The following is a 16,751-nucleotide window of genomic DNA, read 5'->3' on the forward strand; positions in this document are numbered from 1 at the left end:
TGAGTATGAACTTCACCACACTGCAACACCTCAGCAAACATAGCACATACAACCCCATCATCCCCACCACTTACAAATCCACTGAGCTGCTATGGTCCACTTTATTGGACCAGGCATACGCTCACGATAAACTGTGCATTAATCGTAGTGTGTTCAAAAAAACAAAAAAACGACTCCAAATGTTAGCCAAATTGGTTCATACCTTTGAGGATATCATTTGGAAGCCAGAACATCTAGAAACACTTAACAGCACAACAAAGGCAGAGGAAGTTTCCAACATGGCAAACTTTCACTGCAATTGTTGTGTTGAGAACATTAAACAGTTGCACACATTACAAACACAACTACAAGAGAAGTCCCAGTGTACGGTCGAGAGGGGCAGGGAGATTTGCGTGTTAGAGTCTAGACTCTCGGACAAGAAGAGTTTCTACTCTGACATGGACAAGGAACTGCTCAGACTGTACACTGAGATAAATCAGTTCAGGAACAATACGGTATCTATGGATAGCATGATTGTTCAACTTCGAGAGGACATGGCTGCAAAAACGCAAACCATTGCGGATTTGCAGCAGGTCATCTCGAATCTGTCACGGCCTGGTGCTAACAGCATGGTGCCCACGAAACAGGTTTGTGTTTCGGGAACGGCACATGGGGAGACAGCGGCGACAGCGCCAATATCTTCCACGGATCAAACACCCGAGGCAGTAGACACCAGGGGACATGTGGAACGGACGCTACCTTTTACCCAAACACCCAGGGAGAATAGGGGTAGCAACCGATTACAGGAACAGGACAACGATTGGAGAGAGGAAAGTGGTTGGCCATTTACCACTTCCAATCCGCCAACGCGTCCGGAAAGACAGGAAGATTTTTACCCTAACCATTCCAGTATGGAAAGGATAAACTTCCTGTTACGGATTTGCAAGGAGATCCCAAAATATGATCCCATTGTAGATCCGTTTACTTCATGTGATATTTTCGAGGGTCACTGTAACAAGTATTCAGTGGCTCACGAATATCGCATGGAGTTATTCAAGTTATGGTTACCTACACACCTAAACCAAAGGTATGAGGTAACGGGGAGGACACAACCCATGAATGGACAGTTTTATGACAAGGAGGAACGTCTCTCCATACTCATGAGACTGGCAACGGGCCATTGGGACGTCACTCCAGATATCCTGTCCAAGTTCAAACCCACTATACATGACGAACCTTTGTCTATGTGTAGTCGGTTTGAAGCCATGTATAGAAGGGTTACAAAGGATCACGGTGTCGGAATTCCACAGGGTATGATACGTATGTTTGTGGAGAAATTCCCATACCTTGATACTGCAATCCGGTTGAGCGCAGCCAGGGAACCATCCCTCACGGGTGCTGCTATGATTATTGAGCAGTGCAGACAGGATACACTGCTCAATAAGAAATTCGTCAAAGTGACGGAGCGTGCGCCTGTACCTGATATATCTCAAGATGATCGGGTACAGCACACAAAGGGTAATTCAACTATTCGCCCCACGGCCCCGCCATTGGAAAGGATAGGAAGCATTCGATGCTTCCTATGTTTACAATACGGGCACATAAAGAGGAATTGTCCACAATGGTCACGTAATAACCGGACAAATCCTGAGAGAATGGGCAATAATAACGGTTTCAAGATGAAACCTAATTATGCCAAACCAGTGGGGGAATATCTGGGACATTCACAGGTCCAGACACCAAAACGTGTGGCTGTTGTGAATGACCCTGCGCGTTCGGTAAGGAGTGTGGAATCCCTGGAATCCACACTAAGGGTCCATAACAAGAACCCACAAGTGGCAGTATGTACAGTACAGACCAAAAGTTTGGACACACCTTCTCATTCAAAGAGTTTTCTTTATTTTCATGACTATGAAAATTGTAGATTCACACTGAAGGCATCAAAACTATGAATGAACACATGTGGAATTATATACATAACAAAAAAGTGTGAAACAACTGAAAATATGTAATATTATAGATTCTTCAAAGTAGCCACCTTTTGCTTTGATTACTGCTTTGCACACTCTTGGCATTCTCTTGATGAGCTTCAAGAGGTAGTCACCTGAAATGGTTTTCACTTCACAGGTGTCCCCTGTCAGGTTTAATAAGTGGGATTTCTTGCCTTATAAATGGGGTTGGGACCATCAGTTGCGTTGTGGAGAAGTCAGGTGGATACACAGCTGATAGTCCTATTGAATAGACTGTTAGAATTTGTATTATGGCAAGAAAAAAAGCAGCTAAGTAAAGAAAAACGAGTGGCCATCATTACTTTAAGAAATGGAGGTCAGTCAGTCCGAAAAATTGGGAAAACTTTAAAAGTGTCCCCAAGTGCAGTCACAAAAACCATCAAGCACTAGAAAGAAACTGGCTAGCATGCGGACCGCCCCAGGAAAGGAAGACCAAGAGTCACCTCTGCTGCGGAGGATAAGTTCATCTGAGTCACCAGCCTCAGAAATCGCAGGTTAACAGCAGCTCAGATTAGAGACCAGGTCAATGCCACACAGAGTTCTAGCAGCAGACACATCTCTAGAAAAACTGTTAAGAGAAGACTGTGTGAATCAGGCCTTTATGGTAGAATATCTGCTAGGAAACCACTGCTAAGGACAGGCAACAAGCAGAAGAGACTTGTTTGGGCTAAAGGAACACAAGGAATGGACATTAGACCAGTGGAAATCTGTGCTTTGGTCTGATGAGTCCAAATTTGAGATCTATGGTTCCAACCACCGTGTCTTTGTGAGACGCAGAAAAGGTGAACGGATGGACTCTACATGCCTGGTTCCCACCGTGAAGCATGGAGGAGGAGGTGTGATGGTGTGGGGGTGCTTTGCTGGTGACACTGTTGGGGATTTATTCAAAATTAAAGGCATACTGAACCGGCATGGCTACCACAGCATCTTGCAGCAACATGCTATTCCATCCGGTTTGCGTTTTAGTTGGACCATCATTTATTTTTCAACAGGACAATGACCCCAAACACACCTCCGGGCTGTGTATGGGCTATTTGACCATGAAGGAGAGTGATGGGGTGCTGCGCCAGATGACCTGGCCTCCACAGTCACCGGACCTGAACCCAATCGAGATGGTTTGGGGTGAGCTGGACCGCAGAGTGAAGGCAAAAGGGCCAACAAGTGCTAAGCATCTCTGGGAACTCCTTCAAGACTGTTGGAAGACCATTTCAGGTGACTTCCTCTTGAAGCTCATCAAGAGAATGCCAAGAGTGTGCAAAGCAGTAATCAAAGGTGGCTACTTTGAAGAACCTAGAATATGACATATTTTCAGTTGTTTCACACTTTTTTGTTATGTATATAATTTCACATGTGTTAATTCATAGTTTTGATGCCTTCAGTGTGAATCTACAATTTTCATAGTCATGAAAATAAAGAAAACTCTTTGAATGAGAAGGTGTGTCCAAACTTTTGGTCTGTACTGTACCTCACAGGTACCTACTGGGAGTCTGGTAGAAATTGATTGAAGATCAGGGATCCCTAAAGAACTGGCGCCAGTATGTCCTATCACACTGGATTCTTCAGGGAGACCCCACATAAAAGCCAAAATCAAAAATCAGGACGCCGAAATCATGCTGGACACTGGTGCGGAAATTTCCATTACCAATATCAAACATGATTTACATCCCAACAGCCCTCAGTGTGTGGTGATCAGATTTGATCACCAACAAGGGGGGGTGAAGGCCCACAGAATAGAAGAAGTAATTGTCCAGATTACCACTCACACGACCCTTAGGATCCCCATGTGGTATTACCCCGGTTCTGACAACATTATTGGAACCGACGTAATGACACAAAATGGGTGGATCCTAGATCTGGCAAATAGTATCGTATGGAAGGGTCCCAGACAATCCAAGGTGTTTGTCATCCAACGCCAGTTTCTGGGACCACCATTGCCAACAGTAGATGACTCTACTGAAGTACTTGAACACAAATGGCCTGAGATCTCGCATAATCCAGATCTTGAGCCTATTGTGTATGAGTACCCCGATCTGTGGGCCCAGGGAAAAAACTATTGTGGCAGACTGATTGGAGTTCAGGTGGACATACAAGGTCCCGACCCTCCACCTCAATGCCAATACCGCTTTCCGCCAGAAGCCACCCATTCAATTTTGGACACTGTCCAAGAATTGAAAACTAAGGGGGTGGTCATAGAGGGCAATTCTAAATGCAACAATGTCCTCTGGCCAGTAAAGAAAAAGGACACCAATGCATGGAGGCTCACCATAGATCTCCGGGTCCTCAACAAGTACACCCCAATGTCCGCTCCAGTGGTGGCACAGACTCCCGACATCATGGCCAGAATAAGCGGCAAAAGTCGCATATTCTCAACCATAGATGTTGCCAATGGGTTCTTCTCTATTGAACTCACTGAAAACTGTAGGTACAAATTTGCCTTTACAGTAGGGGACAAACAGTACATGTTTGGTGTACTCCTCCAGGGATTCCACAGTAGTCCCACGTATTTTCACCAGGCATTGGCGGCCGTTCTGAGTGTATTTTCACGGCCAGGATGCCTTCTGCAATACGTGGATGACCTGTTCTTACAAACAGAAACCATAGAAGAACACTTGGTTCTGTTAAAAGAGCTACTGGGACTCCTGGCCAAGTCAGGACTCAAGCTGAGTCCCCACAAGGCAAATTTGGCCAGAACGGAGGTGACTTTTCTTGTAGTCCAAATTTCTTTTGGAGCCAAAGGGATCGTGGCAGCCAGAGTGGAAGCCATGGTAAAGTTACCTAGGCCGGGCACTCTACAGGATTTAAGAAAATTCCTGGGAGTTGCTAATTTCATGAGGGAGTTCATAGAGGATTTTGCTGCCAAAGCAAAACCCCTCTATGAACTCCTCAGAGGAGAAGACCCTTCAATCAAAGGTTGGGCTGATGCACAGGAAGAGGCCTTTTCTACTTTGAAAAGGGACCTCTCCTCTGCCCCTGTATTGGCTACCTCCCATCCTGAAGGGGAAACAGCCATACAGGCGCATGCAGGGACGGAGTCTATCTCAGCGGTCCTCCTACAGCAGATAGGGTATGACACTAGACCGCTGGGATACTTCTCCAGGTTACTTTCGCCTGTTGAACGAGGGTTCGATGAGTGTGCCAAACAACTGGCAGCCATACACTATGCCGTCAAAACCACTGAGCATATTGTAGGCTTCAGGCCCCTCACTTTGCAGACTCCACACTCTCCATTGGCCCTCCTGCTCCGTGATACACTCCCTGGAGTCTCCCAACAGAGATTTGGGAGGTGGATTATGGATCTCAGTGGCCGGAGTCTACAGGTGAACCACAAAGCCAAGTATGTTCTATCCCAGTTACTGAACCTAACTGGCAACGAACATGACTGTGGCCAACCAGCGCACATCAACGCGCCACAAATTTTCAGGACTGATAAACATCCAGAAGACAGAGTCATCTTTGTTGATGGCTCTCGATTTTTCATGGATGGGACCTATGTCACAGGTTTTGCTGTGCTGGATGAGACCACAGGTACCCAGAATCTTGTCAAGTTACCAGGTCACATGTCGGCACAGCGGGCGGAACTGGAGGCAGTCAAGAAAGCCTTATTTCTTCAACCCCCAGGGAAACAAACTATATATAGCGACAGTTCATATGTAGTTCGTTCTCTCACCCTGCATCTGGACACATGGAAAAGACGAGGATTTGTGGATAGCCAAAACAAACCTCTGGCTCATTTATCGGTCCTGAAAGAACTTTGGGAATGGGGCATGGCACACCCGGCGGAAGCAGCCATCATAAAAATCCCTGCATATCAGAAAGGGGATGAGCCTTTGACGCTAGGTAACAACAAGGCGGATGAATTGGCCAAACTAGCGGCAGTATCTGGGATCCATCAGGAAACAGACACTGAGCCGCTACCGGCCTACCAGATTGCAGTTCGTACCAACCTGAGTAAAGGTCCGGTGTCATTTGAGGAGGAACAAGCAAAAGACCCTCTTCTAATGACACACCTCACATCTCCACAGCATCCCTGGTCAAGACAGCAAGGGATCCTGTGTTATGATGCCGTTACACAACAGCTTCCTCTTCCCGTGGTTCCACAGCATCTGCAAGCAGAACTGACCAGATTGAACCACCAACTGTTTGGACACCTGGGCCGGGATAAACTCTTGTCTCTCCTGAGAGACAAATTATACTGGCCGGGAATGTCCAACACAGTAGAGGAAGTAACACAACAGTGCCTGGTATGTGCTCAGGTTAACCCAAGGGCGTCAGCCCTGAAGCCGGTGTTGCAGCGAGTTCCTCCTGCAGATGGTCCATGGTCCGCACTACAAATAGATTTTATAGGACCTTTACCAACAGGAAGTCGTAACTATCGTTACGCACTGGTGGTAGTGGATGTTTTCTCTAAATGGGTAGAAGCCATCCCCACGGTCAACGATTCGGCTACAACCACTGCCCGTGTTCTCTGGGAACAGGTTCTGTCACGATGGGGTATCCCCAGATTGATAGAGTCAGACAGAGGGACCCATTTCACGGGTAAGGTAATGAAAGCGCTTTGTGGTCTTTTAGACATAAAGCAAAGGTTTCATGTGCCTTACCACCCTCAGTCAGCGGGCATCGTGGAGCGGATGAACCGGACCATAAAAACACGACTTTCTAAAGCACTACTGGAGAAAGGTTCCTCATGGGTAACCTCTCTGCCAGCCGTGCTCATGGGAATCCGAGCTACCGAGGCTACCAGTACCGGTATCACCCCGTTCGAACTAATGACCGGACGTAAAATGCCCTTATGCCTGCCCAATGAACCCCTGGTGTCAGAACCAGTGAAGAACGCCATCGCCAGAGACCTGTTTCTCCAACAGGTACAACTAAACCTGAAGGAGTTATTGCCTCATGCAACAATACGGCTACACAGACCGTATCTACAGGGGGAAACACCAATGCCCTCTGTAGGAGAGCTGGTGATGGTGAAAATCTTCCGTCGGGCCGGCCCCTGGGATGCAAACTGGGAAGGACCCTATCAGGTCCTTGAAGTAATGGGTGACACCATGCAAAAGGTGCAAAGGCCGATGACAACCAAGAAAAAGTCACGTAGGCGACAGGGAGTTTTATGGATCCATATCGACCAGGCCAAGGCCACCCGAGCCTCCCCAATACAATAACATAACCCTCACACAGTTGGGTAAACGGGGGGGGTTTGGTGGGTCGAGGGTGGATCCATGAAACTAATTACATACACATTGAATTAACAGATCACGGGAGGGAGACTCACCAAGGTTACAACTAGCCTGAAAAGATATAGAAATCCTCTGAACATGGCATATCCCCAACTTGTGGCACTGGTGGTAAGCATGATGATGGCAGGCTCAACCTCTTCGGGGGAGGGCCTGGGAGTTAATAATGATATGGCTGACATATCTATGAATAAACCCGGCCTTTTAATGGTGGAATGTTTGGAGGGCAAAATCCTGAAACCATACGAGAACTTTTCCTTTACACCAGGACAGTGGTATCTGTATGGTTTCCAGAGGGAGAGTTTTGCCCAAGGTGTAATTCAACATTATACCCCTGTGGAGAATGTGTCTGCCATACAACATGATTTACATGCCCTCTGCCTCAAAGAATTCAGACATTTTCGGGACTCTGACCCTACTCCTATGAGATCCTTAAGATGGGTGTCTAGGGACCCTCACCTGCATCCTTACAAACAAGTGGAAGCCAACACTACCACAGTATTGTGTACCAAGGAGGGGGTTCTGAGTCCCGAGGATGTCACGGGTGCAGAGTATAATGGCTGGTATATCCTTAAAGCTACCTTCATAAGGAGGGATAGCCAAGATGGGCTTAGGGTAAGGACATATTTTGACAGACCCATTCCGGTAAAGGGCACCCTAAAAGCTTATTGTATGTTAAGAGATTCCCAGATGATTATCACTAGGGAATCCAGTTATGTTCAGGGACATGTGTCCACCGATTACATACGAACCAGTATAATGATGCTAAAGTTAAACTGCAGTAACTCTGGCCAGGCCCTATGGAATGACCAGAGTGGTCCGGTAAAACTGGAAGGCTTTTACCGAGCCACCATTTTAAAAGTACGGACAGATGCCAGGGATCTCAGGTATGCTCAGTTAAAGGGATCTCCATCCATACGGTCTTTTATGATCACCATCATGAGAGACAATTGTGTTCAGGAGGTGACGGGATATTATTTAATCACCTATGCCCACTGGGAACAAGATACCCAGATGGTAACATTGGACACTAATCCCTGGAGTTGGGATTTGGTGTGCAATGGGGTGGATACCCCTACAGTGGATGTATGGATGGACGGTACCCCTATGAATGAGGAATACCGGGGGAGGTATGTGTCTTCCGATTGGAAAGACCCCAGTGGCAGGGATATTAACTTTGACATCAATATAGATGGTTCGTTTAGATGGCCTTTTTGCGAGGCAGTAGATGAAGGGTGCTGGACCTTTACACAATGGGTCTATCTGTCTAAATCCAAACCCGTAGGAAAACTAGTGCTACAGGTTGGAGAAAGTGACCAATGGTATCCGTTCAAAGGTAGAGGGCAAGTTTGTGTAACCGTGGTGAGGATCCCCTATGAAGCAACAGGTCTCCAACCTGTAAAAATGCATTTAGACTCTTGCAACGCCCCTATCCATCAATTGGCAGATCCTATAGCTCCTCAACTGTCATCCCCATGGAAGATCATCACGGGGACAAAATTCGTCCTATTTACTTGGAGAATTTCCGTAGATGACTTCCGAGTCGACCAATGGGATCACAGATGTGGGGAGTTTGTGAGGAACCAAATTGACATGATAAGAGGTTGGATAGAGGCGGGGCAAGAGGTAAGAAAGGATGATCTCATACACAAGAATCAAAGGGGAAGAAGAGATCTGATAGCCATGGGACTAGGCGGAGGTGCATTGGGAGTGGGCGCCCTGAACACTGGACATGGAAGTCCTGAGAGGTAAACTTGGGGATGTTGCGCGACACGCCGGAGAAGGATTCGAGACCCAGCTTGATGTAAACCATGTCTTAGAGGGTTTGCAGCATTCGCACATAGATGCCACTACCTCTCTATCTTCTGCTTTACGAGAGAAATTTAGAAGGTTAGTTGTGGGTCTCTTGGAGGAACAGGATAGAGCTCAGCTCGCTTTGGCGTGTACGCAAGTCCAAAGTGAACTCTCGGGCAACCTTAAACATATTGTATCATCATTGTACGGCGGCCACTTCCCATTTAACCTCCGCCAACGGGTAAGTCCTCTTATATCTCCTTTTGCAGCCAATCACACCAACTGGTGGGTAGTCCAGTGGCACGGCTGTAGGAATCTCACTTGCACTGTTTCATCATTGGCTCCTGTATCTGGTCATCTTAGACAGGGTTACAGTGCAGTTAACCTAGGGATTGTCATAAATAACCAGACGGTGCTTCATCCACAGCTCCCCTCGGGCGTTCTAACCTATGAGGGAGGCCATCCTTATCTGTTAGACACAGAGGGATGCTGGAAGAAAGAGGATGCCATCCTCTGTCAAGGTGGTCAGGATCGGGTGTTAAGACACCAGTGCTGGAGCACCAAGGGGTCCTGTGAGATGAAGGCCAGCCCAATGCCCTCCTCCCCTAAATACTTGGGGCAAGGGTATTGGTGCTGGTACCAGAGGCAAAATATGTCCTACACCATTTATGGAACTAATTGCACCGAGAGAGGAGAACTCCTCCCTGGAGCGTATTGCACCCTTAGTCCCGTCCTAGGTTTAGATGTCGCAGAACTACAAGGAAGGACACCAATCACCCCGGAGAAGAGACTCGACATCCGCCCTGACGTTCCGGTGAGACTCCAGAGGATTCCTCTTGGTTTTGGGATAGAGCTCAAACACCTCCTACTAGACTTCAGCCAAGAAGACGAAATACTTCAGAATCTTCGAGAAACGGGCCACCATCCAACTGACCCACGACAAGAACAAAATAACTGCAATCACTACCGCCTTGGACAAGGACTCCAAAGTTTCCTGGTGGAAAAGTCTGTTCGGCTACAGTCCCAAGGCAACATCCTTCTTTAATCTATTGATACACCCGGTGATAGTTCTTCTGGTTCTGGTAATCATCATGTCCACGGGACTGTGTCTAATCTACAGGAGGGTCAAGAGACTTGCGGACCAACTAAACCAGAACCAGACAGAGCTTCATGAAGTCAATCGTAGGAGGCTCAGGACTTAGCTCCAACAAAGTCCTGAAGCCAGAGACTGTATGGACATACTGTTTCCTATGAGGATCGGGATGAAAATCCAAAGGACATTCTGTAACCTCATAGCATTGTATGTGTGTATGTGTGTATATGTATGTGTGTGTGTATGTATGTATATATATATATGTGTATATGTATGTATGTATATATATATGTGTATGTGTGTATATATATGTGTATATATATATATATGTATATGTGTTGTAATATAGTAGAGTTTCGTATAAGGGTTCGGGATGTATCCTGGGCCACCCTGTAACCGTTATACTGTGTATAGATTCATATTGATGATAAGCATGTGAGTTCCTTGTGTGCCCGTGGAGGCTCTGGGTGCAATTGTGCGACAGCCATACTACGTTATGGTTGAACGCACACTTGCATCCTATAGTCATTTCCCAATGACACGGAAGTCTGTTAACTACCGGCATCTTTGGAGGTGTAGAGAGATAGGCCAGGTTGCTGGAGCCTCTATGGGTACACACTAAATTGAAATAGGCTGTATTGGGAGGGATGGGACCTGTTTGTGTGAGTGGGGAAGAGTAGATTCCCTAGGGTCAGGCCCCTCATTACCAAAGCATTTGCCACTTTAACATCGACAATGGTGACTTTTTGTAAGGGTTGGACTGAATGGTGGTAGTGCGGGGTTCCTTCCCACAGTTAGAATTTAGGTACTATGACATCACCTGTCACCAGAAATTCTGTCCTGCCTTATAAATATCTACGTATCTGTCCATGGGAGAACCTCTCGAACAACTAAGTCTTCAATCAAGATAATTCGTAATTGTGTTAAAAGGCCAACCTACGGCCGTCAGTACCCCAGAAGGAGGTGCTACATAAGGGTAAAGTCATTCCAGAATCATTGGGAGTGACTGACACCGAAGGACTGGAACTGACATTGCGGGGGACTGACGCCGGGAAAGCAACACTGGCAAAGAGAAAGAAAAGACCATACACGGTCACTGAGTGGAGTGATCAAAAGACTGCAAGGGTGAAGCCGTTCCAGAGTCAGGCATAAACTACGTTAGGAGTGGCTGTCACCTGAAGACCATAAGATACCAAGAAAGTTATCCAAGGAGAAGAAGATGGTGTATTCGGTGGATGGAGACCTTTTGATGAGAGGCAGGATGGAGATGTTATACACGATGAGTGATGTCTAGGTACCTAAAAGTCAAATTACTTTAGTCCTCCCTGAACTGTCACCAAGGGTACGATTGAGGAGGCAAATGCCTCCCAACCCTTCCCCCAAAATGTTTATTGTCGTATTCCCGACAACAGGGGGATTGTTGAGGGAAGTGTCATATTTAAATATATATGTATATATGCCTTGACATATATACATATATATTAGCCCTTGTCCATAGGCTCGTCCAGGTGGGATCTATAGATATGCACGGAGATATGCACGGAGATGTGTAGGTGTATATTCATGGATGTGCCCCAAACATCAATGAATATACATATGATCCCCCCCCCCCTCACTAGGTATATTTAGATAGACATATATATATATGGATATAGATATATATGTGTATGGATGTGCCCCAAGCATCCATACACATATAGTATCAGACAATATGTGACCCCCCCCCCCTCCTCCTGCATCCCTGCAGGGGATGAGGAAGGTCACCAGATGGCTGGACAATCATGTCCAGCCTCTGGTGACATCAAAAGGCATGGGATCAATAGAGATCCGATGCCTTTTGGTATTTAACTATCCCCAGCTGCTGGGGATAGTTAACATGACAGAGAGAGGGAAACAAACATCCCTCCCTCTGTTATCTGCATACCTCCGGCGCGATAATTATCGCACCGCAAGGTATGCAGAGGACTACAGGCGGAGGATCAAAGGAATTTTCCGCCTAGAAGCGCGCTCTGGGAGGCGCGGGCCGGCGCGGTGACGTCATATCACCACGCCGGCCCACGTGTTCGGGCCGGCGGCGCTCATGCGCGCCACGGGACGGGCGGCCTCGGGAGCGAGCGCTGCTGGACTTAAATAGTCCGGCAGCGCTACGCTGCGGTAGTCAGGACGACCACCCCAGCTGGAGAATCATCCCTGGACAACGAGCAAGAAACCATAAGTATCAACTACCCCCCTATACCACCAACGATCACCCTCCTATACCCTATCTACCCCCCTATACCACCAACGATATATATACCCTCCTATACCCTATCTACCCCCCTATACCACCACCGATATACACCCTCCTATACCCTATCTACCCCCCTATACCACCAACGATATACACCCTCCTATACCCTATCTACCCCCCTATAATACACCCTCCTAACCCTCCCTTGGTTCCCCTATTCCCCTCATACCTTTACTGCCCCCTATAATATACCCTCATCTCCTGTACCCCTGGTGACCCTCATCTTCCCCTGACCCAGGTCCTGATATCCCCGGCATTAACATCCCCTGTTCCCCGGTGTCTCTACCCCCGCGGCTGTCCTGCTTACCCCAGCAGCACCGTTTATGAAATAACCCCTGATTTTACCCCGTAGGGATAGTATATAAACAGGTTTGGGTGGGCGTCCGTTAAAGTGTATGAATTGTTGTTAATACTAGTTAGATCTTGGGGTGGATTTGGGACTGTGTTAGTGTAGTTAGTACCGTGTTAGTGTATTGTATTAGTGTGTGTATCTATATTGTAGTGCGCGGTTATAACGATATATATCTATCCCCTTGTTATAGATATATATAGTTATAAACCTAATACCTTTATGGTTGTAAAGTATCGCCGCAATAGAGTTAGTATATTGTTGGCATTGTATTACTAATGTATTATTAATAAATACCGTGTCATTTATACCTATTGTGTAACGTGTGATCACTAGTGGTAGTCAGTAAGGCGCGTGCAGCTAGTTTAGTGATTAGTGTAGGGCAATTAGCAGTGATTTGTTATTCATTAAGGCTTAAATAGGCGGAGTCATCATAAGACGATTACGCCTATTTATGAATATTAATTATTTAGATTTGCATAAATATCAATAATTAATATCCCCTTTAACACTTGGATTTGTCTGCTGCTTTACCAACCAGGCTGTACACCCAGGTCGTAGACGTCAACCTCTAACAAACCTACACGCGATCCCGGCTTAGGGGGGTTACTTGCCACAGGTGCCTCAAGGTCATCCTGTTGGCAACCCCCCCTGTGAAGTGAGTGGATTTTTAACATTGTTTTAATTTTATCTTTATTTTTACCATTATATGTTTTGAACGATTCTAAAGAATTCACTCAATTTTTATGCATGTATATGTGATTGATTTTCAGGTTTTTAAGAGTTTACCTAATACTACTGTTAAACGTCATCTTATTCCTGTACCATTCACCTACCCACCACTGTGCGCTACCTATCAGCCCACAGCACCTCAACATGGGTGATTTTTTCAATACTAATAACGACTACCTGTACCACCACCCACCTACACCTTGTCATTTGGGAATTTGGCGCTCAACCGCATCCTTTTTTTTTTTTTGTGACCGGTGTGACACTGGGGGTAGGTGACTACCCCTTGTTCCCCACCTATCACTGATTCATCCTGATTGTATGCTTCATAACAGACGTCCATGTAAGCATCGTGCAACACGCATCACACAAGTGTGGAATGGTGGGCCGGAAAAAGGTGAAGAAGCTTCGACTTCAATATCGTCATAAGAAGCATCAGCTCGAGTTCACAAAAAAGTATGAACAGTCAGACATTGGAAATGGGTGATTTGGACTTGCAACTATTTAGCATATGAGTAGTTATGCAGATTTTTGTCATGTAACTGCATTGTTACTGTTTTTCTCCTAAAATTGAGATAAGAGCAAAAGTCTAATTTGTAATCACAAAAAATGTAAGTGAACATAATTACAATGAACATATGTCATGTCAGACAGTTCAAAACAGTCTACATCAGTGTGGTCTGCGTGCTAGAAAATCTACAAAGGTACCTGATTCACACCACCAGGCACCTGCGACCTCGGTTTGCATGTGCCAGGGAGCATCTACGCTGCAGTGGGCTTCAGTGCTGTTCACCAATGAAAGTCGATTCGCTCTGAGCAGAAGTTATGTCCACCAACGACATTGGAGACGTCAAGGAGAGAGCTATACATCAGCCACTGTTGCCACCAGATGATCCTTTGGTGGTGGTGTTACAGTGTGGGCAGATGTACTACTTAAATAACATCATTAATCCAGTCATTGTGCTCTGCATGAACAACACAGGCCTAATTTCATCTTCATGGATGACAATGCGACAGCTCATCAAGGTCGCATCATTAGGGAATGGCTGCTGGAGACTGGGGTACCTCAAATGGAGTGGCCTGCATTTTCTCCGGACCTGAATCCCATTGAAAACCTATGGGATCAGGTGAGTCGCAGTGTATAAGGCTCGTAACTCTGTACCCCAGAACCTCAAAGACCTGAGGGCTGCCCTTCGAGAAGAGTGGGATGCCATTACTCAGCAGATAATAAGTCGATTTGTGAACAGCATGAGACATCGTTGTTAAGCTGTAATTGATGCTCAAGGCCACATGACATGTTATTGAGACACTGACATTTGTTGTGGGGGAAAATGGAGATGAAATTTCAAAATTTAACTTTTTGGGCAGATTTTCCATTTTAATAAAAAAAAATCTTTAACATATCAAGGGTTAACAGTCAAACAAAACTCAATATTTATTACCCTGATTCTGCCGTTTACAGAAACACACCACATGTGTTCATAAACTGATGTAAGGGCACACAGCAGGGCACAGAAGAAAAGGAGCACAATATGGTTTTTCGAAGGCAGATTTTGCTGAACTGGTTTTTAGATGCCATGTCTCATTTGAAGCCCCCCTGATGCACCTTACAGTAGAAACTCCCAAAAAGTGACTCCATTTTGAAAACTAGGAGATAAGGTGCCAGTTTTATTGGTACTATATTGGGGTACATATGATTTTTAATTGCTCTATATTACTTTTTTTGTTAGGCAAGGTAACCAAAAAATAGCTGTTTTGGCACTATTTTTATTTTTTACAACATTCATCTGACAGGGTAGATTATGTGCTATTTTTAGAGAGAAGGTTGGAAAGGACGCAATGATATCAAATATGTCTACTTTACTTTGTTTGTTTCAGTTTTACATAATTAAGCATTTTTGAAGAAACAAATTGTTTTTGTCTCTCTAACACCTTATTCTTTAAAATTTTCTGCCGATCATCTTATGCAGGGGCTTTTTTTTTTGCAGGAAGAGTTGACGTTTTTATTGGTTCCAATTTTGTGTACATATGATTTTTTGATCATTCATTAATACACTTTATGGGGTAAGGTGACCCAAAAAATTGGTAATTTTGGCACAGTTTTTATTTATTTTTACAGCGTTCACCTGAGGGGTTAGTTCATTTGACATTTTTATAGAGCAGATTGTTACGGACGTGGCAATACCTAATATGAGCACTTTTTCTTATTTGTTTAAGTTTTACACAATAATAACATTTTTGAAACAAAAAAAAGATGTTTTAGGGTCCATAGCTTTTTAATTTTCTGACCGATTGTCTTAGGTAGGGTCTCATTTTTTGTGGGATGAGGTGACGGTTTGATTGTTACTTTTTTCGGTGGCATACGCCTTTTTGATCGCATGGTGATGAAATTTTTGTGATGTAAGGTGACAAAAAATGGCTTTTTTGTCGCAGTTTTTTTCTTTTTCTTACGGTGTTAGGTCATATGATATTTTTGTAGAGCAGGTTGTTACAGACGCGGCAATACCTAATATGTATACTTTTTTATTTATTTCACTTTAACACATAAATAGCATATTTGAAACAAAAAAATTATGTTTTAGTGTCTCCATGTTCTGAGAGCTATAGTTTAGCGATTTTCTTATGCAGGGTCTCATTTTCTGTGAGATTAGGTGATATTGGTACCATTTCGTGGGAGATACGCCTTTTTGATCACTTGGTGTTGCACTTTTTGTGATGTAAGGTGCCAAAAATGGCTTTTTTTTACACAGTTTTTATTTTTATGAAGTTTATCGGATGGGGTGGATTATGTTGGGCACCCGTAGAAGGCAGGTCACGATGCTGTGCAAAGCATTGGGCATCCTCTGTACGGCATCGGGCTGCCATGTCACTCATCGGGTCCCCGCCACAGCAGCACAGGGACCTGATGGGCTCCATCACCCGCAGCAAACCCCTTCTATGTCACGGTTATCACATAGAAGGGGTTAATCTGCCGGCATCGGCTTTTACATCGATGCCGGCAGATATACAGCACGGGCCCAGCTACCAGGGACTACAGGACCCCTGCAGTGATCGGGCGCGCACTGCTCCGGTGCCCACCCGATCCCCATGACGTACTATTACCTCAAGATGCAGGAAGTCACTGACTTCCATGACGTAATAGAACGTCATATTTAAGGAAGGGGTTAAAGAGAAGAAGCAATGTGTGTAAACAGACAACATTGGACCACTGCTTATGAAAGGCAATCGTCCCTCTCGGAAAATTCCCAGTATGACACACTGCTAATCAACCCCT

General features: G+C 45.4%; 1 protein-coding gene across 1 annotated transcript in view; it reads right to left on the minus strand.

Moving 5' to 3' along the window:
• DRP2 (dystrophin related protein 2) overlaps positions 1-16,751 on the minus strand; it is a 353,198-nt gene that overhangs the window by 228,447 nt on the left and 108,000 nt on the right. The window lies entirely within an intron of this gene.

The sequence above is a fragment of the Bufo gargarizans genome, chromosome 9 (assembly GCF_014858855.1).
Source record: "Bufo gargarizans isolate SCDJY-AF-19 chromosome 9, ASM1485885v1, whole genome shotgun sequence".
NCBI classification, from domain to species: domain Eukaryota; kingdom Metazoa; phylum Chordata; class Amphibia; order Anura; family Bufonidae; genus Bufo; species Bufo gargarizans.